This window comes from Lissotriton vulgaris, chromosome 1_1, assembly GCF_964263255.1.
Source record: "Lissotriton vulgaris chromosome 1_1, aLisVul1.2, whole genome shotgun sequence".
Taxonomy (NCBI): domain Eukaryota; kingdom Metazoa; phylum Chordata; class Amphibia; order Caudata; family Salamandridae; genus Lissotriton; species Lissotriton vulgaris.
In genome coordinates, this window is record NC_141685.1 from 1,347,430,066 (window position 1) to 1,347,445,694 (window position 15,629).

Consider the following 15,629-nt stretch of genomic DNA (forward strand, 5'->3'; position numbering starts at 1 on the left):
AGGGTGGGCTGGTCTTTGGCATCTGTATCGGCAGGATTTCTTCTCCCAGTATGGGAAGTCAATATTATTGAAGAGAATTACTTCTCACAATATGGATTGTTGATAACACTCGGAGGTGGGGTGGGAATTCAGCTCACTGTATTGTTGGCTACCAATATCATGGCCATTTTTTTTTATGTGGGTGTTAACGCTTGTGGGTATTTTTTCTCACAGTATGGTGCATTATCAATGAGCATGAGGATTAATGCTCACAGTATGGGTCATTACCAGTGGGGATTGCTGCTCACAGTAGGAATCGATAATAATAAATCTAGCCGACAACATAGATCACTACCAACTTTCTTGGAAAGCATTACATACTCTGTTTATCAAACCAACAATCTTAAGCCTGTACCAACGCTCACAATGAGTACAGCTTACAGAGTATCCTACATTGGTTACCAGTTTCCAAAAAATTCACATTCAAGCTGCTTTGTATCACCCACAAACCGATATATGTAACAGGGCCGCTCTTCATCAGGAATAAAAATCAGCAAATACATTAAAACAAGCATTTACAATGCAATGGTTTCGCCTTTGGAAAAGTTAGCGCTATTGGCATTGTAAATGACAACATTTTTATTTATGTGTTGGTTTTGAAAACAGATAAAAAAATTGCATTGTCATTTACATTGCCATTAGCTTAATCTCTCGCAAATGTGAGACCTATTCTACCCTAGGGACGAGCTCAGCAGACAACAATTACTACCACACACACACACCCAGAGCCACACACACACATACACACACACACACACCCAGAGCCACACACACACACACACACACACACACACACACACACACACACCCAGAGCCACACACACCAAGCCACACCCACCCAGAGCCACACACACCCACCCAGAGCCACACACACCCACCCAGAGCCACACACACCCACTCAGGGAAGCAAGCACAGCGAGGGGGCAGGGAAGCAAGCACAGCGAGGGGGCAGGGAAGCAAGCACAGCGAGGGGGCAGGGAAGCAAGCACAGCGAAGGGGCAGGGAAGCAAGCACAGCGAGGGGGCAGGGAAGCAAGCACAGCGAGGGGGCAGGGAAGCAAGCACAGCGAGGGGGCAGGGAAGCAAGCACAGCAAGGGGGCAGGGAAGCAAGCACAGCGAAGGGGCAGGGAAGCAAGCACAGCGAAGGGGCAGGGAAGCAAGCACAGCGAGGGGGCGGGGAAGCAAGCACAGCGAGGGGGCGGGGAAGCAAGCACAGAGAGGGGGCGGGGAAGCAAGCACAGCGAGAAGGCAGGGAAGCAAGGGGAACCAGGGGAAGGGGAACCAGGGGAAGGGGAACCAGAGGAAGGGGGAGCAAGCACAGCCAGGGGGCGGGGAAGCAAGCACAGCCAGGGGGCGGGGAAGCAAGCAAGCACAGCCAGGGGGCAGGGAAGCAAGCAAGCACAGCCAGGGGGCAGGGAAGCAAGCAAGCACAGCCAGGGGGCAGGGAAGCAAGCAAGCACAGCCAGGGGGCAGGGAAGCAAGCAAGCACAGCCAGGGGGCAGGGAAGCAAGCAAGCACAGCCAGGGGGCAGGGAAGCAAGCAAGCACAGCCAGGGGGCAGGGAAGCAAGCAAGCACAGCCAGGGGGCAGGGAAGCAAGCAAGCACAGCCAGGGGGCAGGGAAGCAAGCAAGCACAGCCAGGGGGCAGGGAAGCAAGCACAGCCAGGGGGCAGGGAAGCAAGCACAGCCAGGGGGCAGGGAAGCAAGCAAGCACAGCCAGGGGGCAGGGAAGCAAGCAAGCACAGCCAGGGGGCAGGGAAGCAAGCAAGCACAGCCAGGGGGCAGGGAAGCAAGCAAGCACAGCCAGGGGGCAGGGAAGCAAGCACAGCCAGGGGGCAGGGAAGCAAGCACAGCCAGGGGGCAGGGAAGCAAGCACAGCCAGGGGGCAGGGAAGCAAGCACAGCCAGGGGGCAGGGAAGCAAGCACAGCCAGGGGGCAGGGAAGCAAGCACAGCCAGGGGGCAGGGAAGCAAGCACAGCCAGGGGGCAGGGAAGCAAGCACAGCCAGGGGGCAGGGAAGCAAGCACAGCCAGGGGCAGGGAAGCAAGCACAGCCAGGGGGCAGGGAAGCAAGCACAGCCAGGGGGCAGGGAAGCAAGCACAGCCAGGGGGCAGGGAAGCAAGCACAGCCAGGGGGCAGGGAAGCAAGCACAGCCAGGGGGCAGGGAAGCAAGCACAGCCAGGGGGCAGGGAAGCAAGCACAGCCAGGGGGCAGGGAAGCAAGCACAGCCAGGGGACAGGGAAGCAAGCACAGCCAGGGGGCAGGGAAGCAAGCACAGCCAGGGGGCAGGGAAGCAAGCACAGCCAGGGGGCAGGGAAGCAAGCACAGCCAGGGGGCAGGGAAGCAAGCACAGCCAGGGGGCACGGAAGCAAGCACAGCCAGGGAAGCAAGCACAGCCATGTTTCCAGTGCTTGGCTATTCTGAACAAACCACACGAGAGGGTGTTACCATCATAAATTGATTACTGCAAATATTCCTCTCATAAATGTATAGCTGCTAGCTCCAGTAATGTGGATGCATCTAAATGTTGATATCTTTTAAAAGGAAAAATGTATACAATTAATTTTTAACTGTTTTGAATTATTCCTGGATCAATTCGTACTGTGATAACTACTTGTAATTTAATGCATTTACTAAATGCGAATAAAGTTATTTGACTGGTTGATTGACTCAGTTCGTCATCCCACCTTTGTACCAGCGTCAAAGAAACACTCGACATTACCTTTAATACGTAGCTCACACCTGTGACACACCTGGCACATTTCCTCCTTGCCTAGTTAAAATGCCCCCTAAACGCCCATAATGCGTCACATGATGTCATGACGTGAAACTCAGGGCAACAAGTTGCACACCCAAGTCTGTTCCATGCCAAACACAGTGATGTCAGCATCAGAACCATAACACCCTACAATTCTCATAAGTCCCAGTGGCTCCCATATCTTCACCCATTCCATCCTACTGCTGAGTCCTCCCAGGTTTTCCAACATCAGCACTCGTCACCTACTGTCCACAGAGCTTCCGTGGAGGCATTGCATGATGTCGATCCAACGTCTAGAAAAGTACAGACAATTCAACCCTCTGGGCATGCGCACCACTATTCTAAGCAGTTTGTTTACGATACAAACAATGCCCTATTCTGATTTTAGCAAATAAACGGAACCCTTCACTTTAAGCAGAAACGTGTCACTTTTTAAAACTGTTCACAAAAAATACGTTTTTTTTCCCTGCTAAACTACCTAAAACGCACAGCCTTGCAGAGTTTGTAAAGTGTGGCTAGCGCTTTATATATAAAATCCTATTTAGACGAGTGGATGAATCCAGCATTAGACGTCCTTCGATGGCTCGACCTTGCCATGGGTGACCCCGGTAGCTGAGAGTCTCGCATGGCCTATTTCAGCAGCTGGGACAATTAATTCAACGCTTTTTTATGCAGTCACGCAGTGTCGTGATCTGTTACCAGGGAAATGGCAGCAGTAAATGACAACCCTGGCTTGCTTTGTCAAGACACACAATGGGAGCATAAAAAACATTCTCCCTAAAATGAAACATTTTGGAATGGAATCTCTGCTTATCCGAATGTACGAGCAGGGCACCCGCTGCAGCAGACACATCCTGCCGAGCCGTCTCTAAAACGGACAGGCCAGCGAGGCGCGTTCATTCACATGGAAGGTGCTGTATAAATCCAGCTCGTTTACATTTGAGAATATTTTTTTTAAAGGATTAGGCGTTTTTACCTTGAAATGCTGCAAGTGTTTTTTCCATTTAAGGAAAGTGCGATTTCCGTCCCCCTGGACCGCGCCGCTTGCCTCGTGCACTCTATTTACAGACTGTGTAAGACACGAGTCCTAATGCAAAGTGAAATCCATCAAGGAAAACTGCTGCAGCAGCATTGCAAGTCTAACATCACCGAGGGAGCCCTCGTCCTGATTACAGCACTGATAAGGAGAAAAAACAAGTGGGGCCAGTACGTAACGATCTAGACCACACACTCTTTGCCTGTTGGTCCTTCCACTGAACTTTTGAACAACAAAAAAACACCCACCCCGTCAGGGGAGAAATCCAGCAAATCACAACAGAGGTCTGAACCTGGCAGAGACCCCAGCGGGAGGGAGGCGGGTGAACGGGCTCACGGACAGCGGGAGGGGGGGCGGGTTAACGGGCACACGGACAGCGGGGGGCGGGCACACAGACAGCGGGAGGGTGGTCAGGAAACAGCCAGCGGGACAGGGACAACAATAAACACAAACATCGGTGTAAAAAAAAAAAAAAAAAAAAAAAAAAAAGTACACACCCACAGTGGCCACGTCTTCATGACGTTGCGGAGAGGGAAAGAATCGGCGGAACGCCCACCAATCGCCTCGGGAAATGACCGACAGTTCTCTCTTCCAATGGCTAGCCTCCATCTATGGAGCTAGCCAATGGAAGAGAGAGGCGGAACGAAGGCCACACTGTTCTAACATTAGATTTCGCCTGCGCCGAAAAGCTGCGCAGTGCGCAGCTTTCGACGACGCGAAACCTAAAAAGAAGGAGCCTCCTCTCCATATTAAAGCCCCGCTTCAAAATTCCACCATACAAGAAAACAAAACAAATGTGATACATTCTTCTCTATTCAAGCAGCCAAACTATGGAACTCATTAACCCCAAACATAAGATCCATGGATAACTATTTCATCTTCAGAAGACTACTCAAGAGTTGGCTCTTCCCTACACAACCACTATACTCAAACATAAATGCGCAGCATATCCCTGTGTATATAAGCATTTATTTTGACTATATGTATCTAGATGTGCATTCCTTTGTATAAGTGTGTATAGTGTTTATAAATATAAAAATATTTGTTAGTTGTACATAACAAATGAATGTATTAGTTATGATTATATTATTCTATGTTTACCAGTGTATATGGACCATTACATAGTTGTTATACAAGTTTTTGGGTTATATGCTTATGGTTCCGCGTTTGTTCAGCTATCACAATAAGTACATTTTTATCATAACTATTTACAATTGCTTCACTATTTAATTATCAAAAAGAAAAATATATAAATAAACACGAATAAATGAAAGTACTTATGTAGCTATACATTTGTTACTTTGCTGTTACTGTTTAAACTGTTTAGTAAAAACAAATATTCAGTCCCTCTAATGTGCTACCTTTTATCTCACTCAATATATCATCTATATCCACTTTGACTCATCCTAAACCTCATTCTACTACTATGATCCCCAAAATAACCCTTTCTAGACTCTTCCTTCCTTGTATCATCTCAAACCTCTTACTATTCAAATCTCCCAAACAACCCTTTCTAAACCCTTCCCTCATGTATCCCTCCAAGACTCAGTTAAAACCTCATTTTTCACCCTAATCCACTTCTAGAGACTCTCCCCCACCTCCATCTTGCCTTTACTCATCCCAAACCTCCTCTTACTGCTATGATCTCCAAATAAACCCTTTTTAGACCTCTCCCTCTTCTATCTCTCCATTATCTTTTTCAATCCAACTAACAGACTCACGTGTTCACAGCTCAAATTAATTTCATATTTCCCTATACTAAATCCAGACTAATCATTTTTGGGTTCCAGAGTAGCGTGCTACTCACCGAAAAGCGGTTTGATGCCTCGTCAGGAGTAGTAAGTGCTTTATAAATGCAATTACAATACTGTAATATAGTCAGGGCCAATGGAATTATGCAATTGCGCGGCTGCGGCGATTTTCACATAAAAATAGAATTGCAGCATTTGCTATATAATCCTTTATCTGCTGCATACTCTGCAGGTTTTAACAAACAAAAATTCTAGCTCCAGCAGTTTGAAAGTTAGAAAAAACAAAGCGACAAGTGTTGCCGTGCAGTGAAAGGCTCTTTGCAAAGGTTAACTGGTCACCTTTCTGTAGCTTATTGCTATATTTGGAGTATTAACATGGTAAAGAGGTGCAGATAATACACAGACTATGCTAACAAGTTTAAAATTGACAAAAAAATGAAGTATTACTATTCCATAGAGTGCCGCATATTTTCGCCTATCTTGCTGCATAATTTACTCAACCTTGCCGCATAACACTGCTCTCCACTGCCGCATAATTCCAGTGAAATTATAAAAAACAACAAGAGCACCCAATCGAGTCAGCACAGGACCTCGGGGAACATATGAGTAAAGACAACAGCGGTCCTATGCAAGGAGGGATATAGTCAAAAGGTAAATATAGACACAATGGAAACTATATTGTAAATTGACTTGCCCAGCCGGGCAGAGGTCTAATATTTAATTTAGAACCACAATATTAGGAGATACCTTCAACAATTTCTTGGAGATGGGCACAAGCCTGTGCCCAGATGTTTACAAATTGTCATGGTTAGTGGAGTGGATAGAAAGTAGAGAAAGGTTTTTAGGCAAAAGCTATTGTTTTCTGTGCATATAGCAATAACAGAATTCACATTTACACCATTACTTGAAATATAGTAACAGATACAAAACAGAGAATATGGTGTAGAAGTTGTCGACGGCGTTTCGATCCCATTACATAGTTACAGGGATCATCATCAGGACTGAGTAAAGCCTAATCATTCCTAGCCATGATAGCCTAAAGGAAATGGGGGAGAAAAATAAGGAAGTTTGTCCAAGAGAGGACTCATTTTAGTTATCGCTACACACTTACATTTGTAATTTAAACATAAGTGACATTCAGTGTTGCCTTAAGGGCCCCGGCTGTGTGCTAAACACCGGAGTTTGGGCGAGATCCTGCAGTAGTGATGTGTGCGTGTCCTAAGGCGTGCGTTACATGCATGTTATGCACGCCTTAGGACACGCACCCATCACTACTGCAGGATCTCGCCAAAACTCTGGTGTTTAGCACACGGCCGGGGCACCAACTAGGCACACGGCAGTATGAAGGTCATTATTCTCTGTCAGGCACAATAAGAAAAAAACACTGACGTTGAATGAATGCATTAGCTTTAAAGCAAAGTTTTTAAATTCTTTTACTTCACTTCTCGTGCACAAAGCCTTGTTATAGGCCCTCAAGGCAACACTGAATGTCACTTATGTTTAAATTACAAATGTAAGTGTGTAGCGATAACTAAAATAAGTCCTCTCTTGGACAAACTTCCTTATTTTTCTCCCCCCTTTCCTTTAGGCTATCATGGCTAGGAATGATTAGGCTTTACTCAGTCCTGATGATGATCCCTGTAACTATGTAATGGGATCGAAACGCCGTCGACAACTTCTACACCATATACTCTGTTTTGTATCTGTTACTATATTTCAAGTAATGGTGTAAATGTGAATTCTGTTATTGCTATATGCACAGAAAACAATAGCTTCTGCCTAAAAACCTTTCTCTACCTTCTATCCACTCCACAAACCATGACAATTTGTAAACGTCTGGGCACAGGCTTGTGCCCATCTCCAAGAAACGTTGAAGGTATCTCCTAATATTGTGGTTCTAAATTAAATATTAGACCTCTGCCCGGCTGGGCAAGTCAATTTACAATATAGTTTCCATTGTGTCTATATTTACCTTTTGACTATATCCCTCCTTGCATAGGACCGCTGTTGTCTTTACGCATAATTCCAGTGGCCCTGATTATAGTGCTATTGCATGAAAGAGTAACATTTAATGGAGTATTGCTCACAGTATGATTAAACCGATAATTTTGAGGTTCCATGCAATAAAATATATTTGTGTTTGCTTGTTCGCCCCAACTTGGAAGAGTATACCCAGGCGTGGATCCCTTGCTCACTTTGCCATTGGATTCAAGCTAGCCTGGCTGATAAGGGGTGTACCCCGAAACTGGTCCCAGGATGCTTGGTTCCAGTGAAGACCTGGCTTGGCAGTTCCACTTGGCAGCTCCGGCTGGACTGTTCCTATGAGGTACAGGGTCAAGAATGATTTGCATATGGCTGGGTCTAAAGTGTGGATTCAACCCTGATCTAACAGTGACTGGGGGTGAGTGTTTGAAACGTTTCAGCACTCCGTCCATCATCTTAATGCATTTGCTCATTTTGTAATAGTACTTGAGGATTAATGACCAACCACAGATATAGGTCACAGCAATACTTATGGAACTTAACACCCAGACTCTATAAATCAGACCAATATACTCCAGATGTTTCCTACCTAAATTATTAAGTAATACAACTAACCATGAGATCTAATGCTCACCAAAAAGACTGACAAAATAGAATATGTATCATTATACAGGAGAAGACGTATGGTACTGGTGGTGCCAAAACTTACTGGGATCACTATGTGTAGTATGGAGTAGTTCAAATACTCATGACTCATTACTCACTGCACAGATCATACCACTAACCATGTTTATTGTTAGCAATATGGATCAAACCAATAGCCATCTGAGTTACTAACAATATGAATCACTGTTAGTACAAGTGTGATATACTGCTCATAGTTTCGATTGCATTTAGACTATTAGCATTACGTCTCACAACATGGGACATACCATTACATGTGGGGATTAATGCTCAAAATAAAGATGAATAATATGAATGAGCACCACACCGAATGGTTTTATTCAACATGTAAACAGAACAGCACGGGATTTTGAATGGTTTGTGATTACAATGTGCTACAAGTTACTTAAACAAATGAGTATTGTGGTGTAACAAGTCATTCATTTTACTTATTTAAAACTAAACACAGTGCATAGTTAAGTCCAGACTAATAGTTGTAAGGGGCATAGTGTGTATACTCTACCATTCAGTCAAAGACCATTCAGTCAAATACCAATGAGACCAGTACATATTACAGAACTATAATATTTCTGAAGGTGGCTGCAGTGCCTGTACATTGGAAATGTAAAAAGGTGCTCACTCGAAACTGGTGTGTAAAGTGAAACTACAATATTTAGGACAAAAGAAAACAAATGAATGTAGAACCAGTGATGAAGTATTGCAAAGCTGGATAAATACGGACATACAGCAGTATATAACATGCAATGACAACATCAATAGTTCTCTCTTAACATGCTGAGCTGTTGGCTTTGCCAATGTTTGTGTGGTATTGTTTTTTTTCAGCAGAAGAAAACGCGTTCCAAAACACTGGAGGTAAAGCAAACTATTGTGGTATCTAAAAACTGTAAACTGAAGTCTATGTTTTCAATCTTTATAAATGACATGGTTTAATATTCAGACCCAGGAAATGCTTAATAGAATTTAAATAGAATGAAATTGTCAGAATCTAAAGTGAAACACTAGTCAAGGCCTACTTTACTTTCCACGGTATTCGTCCATTTAGTCCTCTGCGGTAGCCCAGGGAGATGTAGGCGTCACCCACGAGAAGAGGGATGCTAAGCACACCTTCTGCCTCAGACACCAGTATGTAAATGTAAATGTATAGGCATTTATATAGCGCACTACTTACCCGGAGGGTCCCAAGGCGCTTCGACCGCTGCGAAACCCTTCCTGGCTTCCCTGAGAGATGGTCCCTTAATGGGTATCTCCAGGGTGAGACCAGGCATCCCCGGCGGTCTGGTGGGGCCGTTAGTGAAGATGAGGCAAGCTAATGCCCAGAGTTGCCGAGTGTGATCGCTGATCAGAGTGGGCACCGAGGCGAGAGAATTATCGAGTCCGCTGACCCTGGTCCAGAAACCTGCCGCGCCGGGAATCGAACCCTGGTCCCGGGCCGTCCTCTGCTCTCGGGTCTGCCGCCTCTAACCAGTGAGCCACACTACTTCACTTCAGTGGAGTGAGAGCAGCAGATGGCAGTGTCCCATGCGACATAAAAGCCTTCGTCTGCCAACGCTAGTGCTTCCCTGCAATTTGTGACAACAGGTGATAAAACAAAACCAGCCCTTATAATATGCTCTTTAGCCATCCCACAGCAAAAATATCCTTGTTGTTGTTGTGCTTTCACAGAGAGGATAGAAGGGTGGGAAACAACCCAGCTCAGTTTGTTTGTGGAAAGGAAGCGTCATGGAGGGGGCAAGTGCTAGATCACACAAGCACTCCCATGGAGTGCTGAAAGAAAAAGAAAAAAGTAGTGCCCTAACTGTTTAGAGGCAGAAAGATATAATTCGGCCTATCAAAAGGATGGTAAAGAGGGTATATTCCGGGGAGGGGGGCAAGCAAATGAGATAGCTACTCAAGCCAACCAAATGTAAGCAATGTGCTGGCTGTAAACGCATTGTATGTTCAAAATAGGTCTTTCGCGATCTGACACCTTGTGCAGTCAGGTAGGCGAGACCTAAAAATGTATCATATGTACACTCGTGTTTATGAGGTCTGTTGTGTTGATTGTGGTGCATGACACTTGCATGGCCTAGTATTTCATTCATAAATGATTTACAACTATACTGCGTTTTAGAAATATGTCACCTTGTTCAGGATTCAAACTGTCTCATTCAGTGTGATAATTATTATGAACGTATGCAAATTATTGTGTAGAGAATGGCTCCAGAAGGATGCATGACGAGTACTCTAAAGACAATTCCTCTTTGATATCAACACACTTCTAGTATGTGCTCACTACAAAATGTAAGACATGTTATGGGTCTGCAATCATATTCACAAAAATATGCTTGGAATGTGGATGTTTAATATGTACGAGGAGTACTGAGGGGGCCTATAAATACTACGAATATTAGAGCGCACCATGGCTTCAGAACATTTACATGGACATACTTCTCATGGACTTATAATGAGAGTTAAAACATTTAGTGCACCTCTTTCGTCACTGATGAACTGTGTACACATCATAAGCATTCCAACCCCCTAATGGTAGAAGTTTATATGGCACTAACGTAAATTTTGTGCACTATGTGTGATAGATTTGTGACACTAAAGATTATTGCGCTGTGATTTTCTAAACGCAGATTACTATGTGTACACATTATATATTTAGGTCAATAAACTATTTAAAAAATAAATATATGGTGGCATAATGACAATAGTTATGACAACCACTTAAAAATTAGAATTATGTTTAGGGGTAATGTATTAATAGAGTTACTTATAAATATGGGTGGAAGTTATAGATTCATATTTAAGGGAAGGAGTGTGTGTTATGACTCCTTAATGGTAGTTATAAGAGCAAGCACATTCACAAAATTATCTGTGAACTATTTTGTTTGTGTATGTGCATGAGTATTTTCTACTGCATTTGATGCGTCTGTGCATATCCTGGAATGAAAACAATGTGTATTTGTATTATGTACGTGCATTTAATCATTCTAGTTCAGGTTTAATGTATATTTTGCAACTGAGGGTTTATACAATGTATATGTGATGCATTTTATAGCAATTGATGAGCAAGTGAGCATTTTGAAGCATACAGCTGACAATTATTGTATAAGTGATAGAATTAAAGCATTTATTGTGCTTATTGAATGTACAGTGGAATCGTGATTTACAAGACTAATTGCTTGAGCTGTGGAATAGCACTGATATTTTTGTATGTATGTTTTGTGGTCGGAATGATACGATATTATGAGGAACATGTGTAATAGATTAAGAATTGTAATTATGATTACTTTGTATTAATCATTGATTACTTTGTATTAATCATCCAGGCTGATATTCAAGTAATGATATTTGTGAGTGCTATCGAACGTGTTGATTTATTACCCAGATTTATAAAGTCCTGGCTGTTGCCGTCCAGTTACACAGCAGCTATTTTAAAATGTTAAGAGCCAATGCATTTCCCTTTGGGGATCAGATGCTTTCGTAGTAGGTCCAATGACAGTTATCGCTTATCCAAATATAGGGTTAAATGATGGCACGTAGAGTATATAGGACAGAGAGGCCCAGTCCCTTCGTATAAGGTAACATGGTCTGTAACTGACTTATTATACAACTCCTTGAAAAAGCAAGTATTCAGGGCATTGTAAAACGCCGACAGTATGGTAAGCTCGCTTCTTGCGTAAAGCCTAAAGTTGCTCCATTGTTGTGGGCCTCGATTACAATTAAAATACAATACTTCTTACTGCTACTTGGGGGGTCGCCGTGTACAACACGTAACTATTATACAGGTGAACTTCCTGAAGATTTCTTATTGTCGTAACATAGCTGTCAAAAATGCGCACTACCGCCAATGTGCGAGGAGGGCTGCCCTGCTGCAAGACCAGTTTTCTTTTCCAACAGCAAGAGGCATGCTGGGACTTCTAGGCCCTACTTTCGAGTTAAACACTTAAACTACAAGTCCAACCTGCTGGCTGAAATGCACCGTCGTGACATCGGAGCAGTTCGAACTCATGACACGTCTCAAAACCTGTGGTATCTATATTAACAGAACAAAACCGTGCGAAATCGTTGCCAGATCCTAATGTGCTTACCTGCTCTTCACTCTTGGTTTCTCCCCCTCTTTAAGGAGCTCATTGCTGACCCATAGCCGTAAAACAAAAATAACGCCAAGTAACAGTAGTCCTGGGACGGAAAAAGATAGAAATAGTCCGAAAAGGAAAATAAATGTGAATAATGACACAGAAGAGAGATGAGAGCAAAGAAAGGTGAAAGAGAAGAGGGGAGAGGAAGAGGGAAAGGGAGAGAGGGGGGCAGCGGCGGGGAAGGGGGGCCGCGGGCAAACCGAAAAGAAAAGAAAAACGGGGACGAAAAAAAAAGAGGAAAAGCGGCCGAGATCCCCCTTCCTCCTCCGACCTCCGGCCGCTGCGCACTACGTCAGCGCTTCCTGCGCACACTCACTAGGCCTTTCACTTCCCGCACGCGCGTCATCTGGTCCTGCGCTCCACGGGCGGGCGCGTCATCGGACGGCGCGCTGGTTACCTGGGTAACGAGAGGAGCAGAGAAGTTTGGGTGGAAGCGCAGCATATAAACATTACAGAGATTGAGCGGGGGCTCGAGCAGGCGCCATCTTAGGTGTAGAAATCCTTCATTGTTTCTGGGAAGGCAGGGTAAGGTTTCTTTCACACAGACGAATTGTATACCCTTGTAGAGTATCTTTTCCCCAGTCTGTCTAAAAGCACGAAATCTTCGGCCATTTTAAACTAGATCATCTGAAACAGTACTGACATATGTCGCCGTGGACGCGGTTTAGGGCATATTAGTAGGGTTTCGAGACGTCAATCTCTAGTTCCATGGGCGACGAGTTAGGACAGTCCTGTTTGTTTGTCTTAGAGTTCTGGAACTTATAGCGTTATTTAACCCAGTACATACGTGCCAATAGACCCGATTCAGGCGGAAAACTCCCTATTTTTGCAGCAGAAAATTGCTTTGTTTTGTCTATCTCCCGATTGACATTACCTCCGATTGCATAGAAGACAGCGGGGTAAACACATGCATTGGTAAAGCCAATAGGTTTCTCCTAGGAGCACTATTGGCAATGTTTTGTAGACAAATTGTACAGCAACATGGATGATTTGCAGTGTGGCTAAAAAGCTTTCTTAAAATAGTTTTATCCACACTGCAAAACATCCACACTGCTATATAAATTTTTTATTTTATTTTGAAGGTTTTATAAAGCATGAACATTGTATTTTGTATTGTATTGTAATTGCATTTATATATCTCTTACTACCCCTGACAAGGCGTCAAAGCGCTTTTTCGGCGAGTAGCACGCTACTCCGGGACCCATAGAGGATTAGTGTTAAATTAGTATAGTGAAACATGCTAGTACATTTTAAGTGGTGGATAGGTTAGTCAGTTATTTGGATTTGGAATGATAGCAGAAGGATAGAGAAGGGAAAAAGGTTTGTATTTATATAGCGCTTGTTACCCCTGATGGGTGTTGAAGCATGCTACTCCGGAAGCCCATAAAGGATTAGTGGTGAAATAGTATGGTGAAATATGAAAGTAATCTCAGTGTTGGATATTAGTCAGTTATTTGGAGTGAGAAGGATAGCGGAGGGATAAAAGGGGAAGAAAGGTTTGCATTCATATAGCACTTGTTACCCCTGATGGGGTGTTGAAGCCCGCCACTCCTGAACCCATAAAGGATTAGTGATGAACTAGTATAAGTGAATATGGAATTTGAGAAGTGAACATGTTAGTCTGTTAATTTTGATTGAAAAGGATAGTGGAGGGATAAAAGGGTGCAGGATTTTGTTGTTGTTTTGTTTTTAGGTCTTAGCAGTAGGAGGAGGCTTTTGGATGAGTAAAAAGGAGTTTTGGAGTGGGGAGTCAGAGGCAAGAATTTAGAACGGTTGGTTTTGGGGATAGGTATAGTCGAAAGAGGTGTCATATGATACAAGGAGGAGTAGAGTAGGAGAGAGTCAAGAAAGGGTTATTTTGGGGATCATAGTGGTATGGGGTTTGGGATAAATGAGAGTGGATGTAGAGGATATATTGATAGATGCATAGGCTGAGAAATAGGGTAGTGCATTGGAAATGCTAAATTATAAGAAAGTGATAAATATATAGATCCATACGTACCTTAAGTTTGTGGATGGTGTGGGCTGAGTATTGCTAAATGGGAATATGGGCACCATTTCTGGCCCTGTTCAGTCTAAAGCAGGCTCAAACAGGCAGCTGCCCTTGTCCTCTCCGCCCTTAACAGGCTCAAACAGGCAGCTTTACAAGGGAAAAAAGATGAACAAAAGAACACTGCATGCCATAATTATGTCCTGCTATACAAACATCCGTTATGAGGCTTAGATACATTGTTCATGTGAGTTTACCACTGAGTAGAGACTTTACTTCTTTCTTGAAAGAGGAAGTAGAGGGATTTGTTATGTAGGCGGCCTGGGACCCTGTGCGGGGACTTAAGCTGTGCGCGGGGGCAGGAGTCCTGCGCGGAAAAACTCAGGCGGCACCGCAGTGTTGGTCTGAAGTGACGACCACGAGCGGCCGCCCTCCTTTTATTACATCCCCGCAGGCCACGCCTGGCCTGCGGATGTGGTGTATCTCTGAGGCGGCCACTAGACCGCCAACTATTACATCCCTATCCAACTCAGTCCTTGAAACAAACATAATGTTCAAACATATCAACTGACAAAGTACACCATCTCAGTACTTGCGTGGATCTGAAGTGAATCCCCGTCTGAGCCAGCGACTGAAGGACTTTGCCTGCTGATGACGTCTGGCCACTGTGCGGAGCGTTCTTGGTGTGGCATGGCGGCGGAGGCTCACTTGCTGGTTGTGTCGAGATCTCCTACTTTGCACTTCTTCTGCTTCCAGTGGCGGTGACGACCACCCTGGGCACGTGGGAATCAGGTCTCTTCTGGGGCCATGGAGCATGAGTGCCCACGAGCTTCTCTGGGTGGTACAGTGGGGGGTGCTCCGGTACTCCCTCAGGAACTCGTGGAGTCTCTGTTCTGGGTCCGCTTGCTCCATTACAGCGATGCAGAACATCTTGTTCAGAGTGTGGATGAAATGTTCAACGTCACTGTTGGCCTGGGGCCACTGAGGGGTGATTCGCCGGTGATGGATCCCTCTCTGTTTTAGAAACGCGACAAACTCGGCTCCTTGGAACGGAGGTCTGTTATCGCTGCGCACTTCGTAGGGAAACCCGAACATGGCGAAGACCTTTTCTAAGACGCGTCCTACATGATTGATTGTTGTGGATGTCACAGGCTCCACGATGGGGTACTTTGAGAATCCGTCGACAATTACTAGTGTGTGCTTTTCTCCGGGAAAGCTCCCAAAGTCCACGCTCACTTTGGACCAGGGAACAGAGCAGGCTTC

At 44.6% G+C, this 15,629-nt stretch overlaps 1 protein-coding gene across 3 annotated transcripts in view; it reads right to left on the reverse strand.

Moving 5' to 3' along the window:
- The window catches only part of R3HDM2 (R3H domain containing 2), a 921,072-nt gene extending 908,371 nt beyond the window's left edge, over positions 1-12,701 (reverse strand). For all 3 annotated transcript variants that reach the window (XM_086966594.1, XM_086966584.1, XM_086966589.1), the window contains exon 1: positions 12,326-12,701. The gene's annotated coding sequence lies outside the window, so the exon portion shown is untranslated. The remainder of the gene's footprint in view (positions 1-12,325) is intronic.
- Between the last annotated feature and the right edge of the window lie 2,928 nt (positions 12,702-15,629).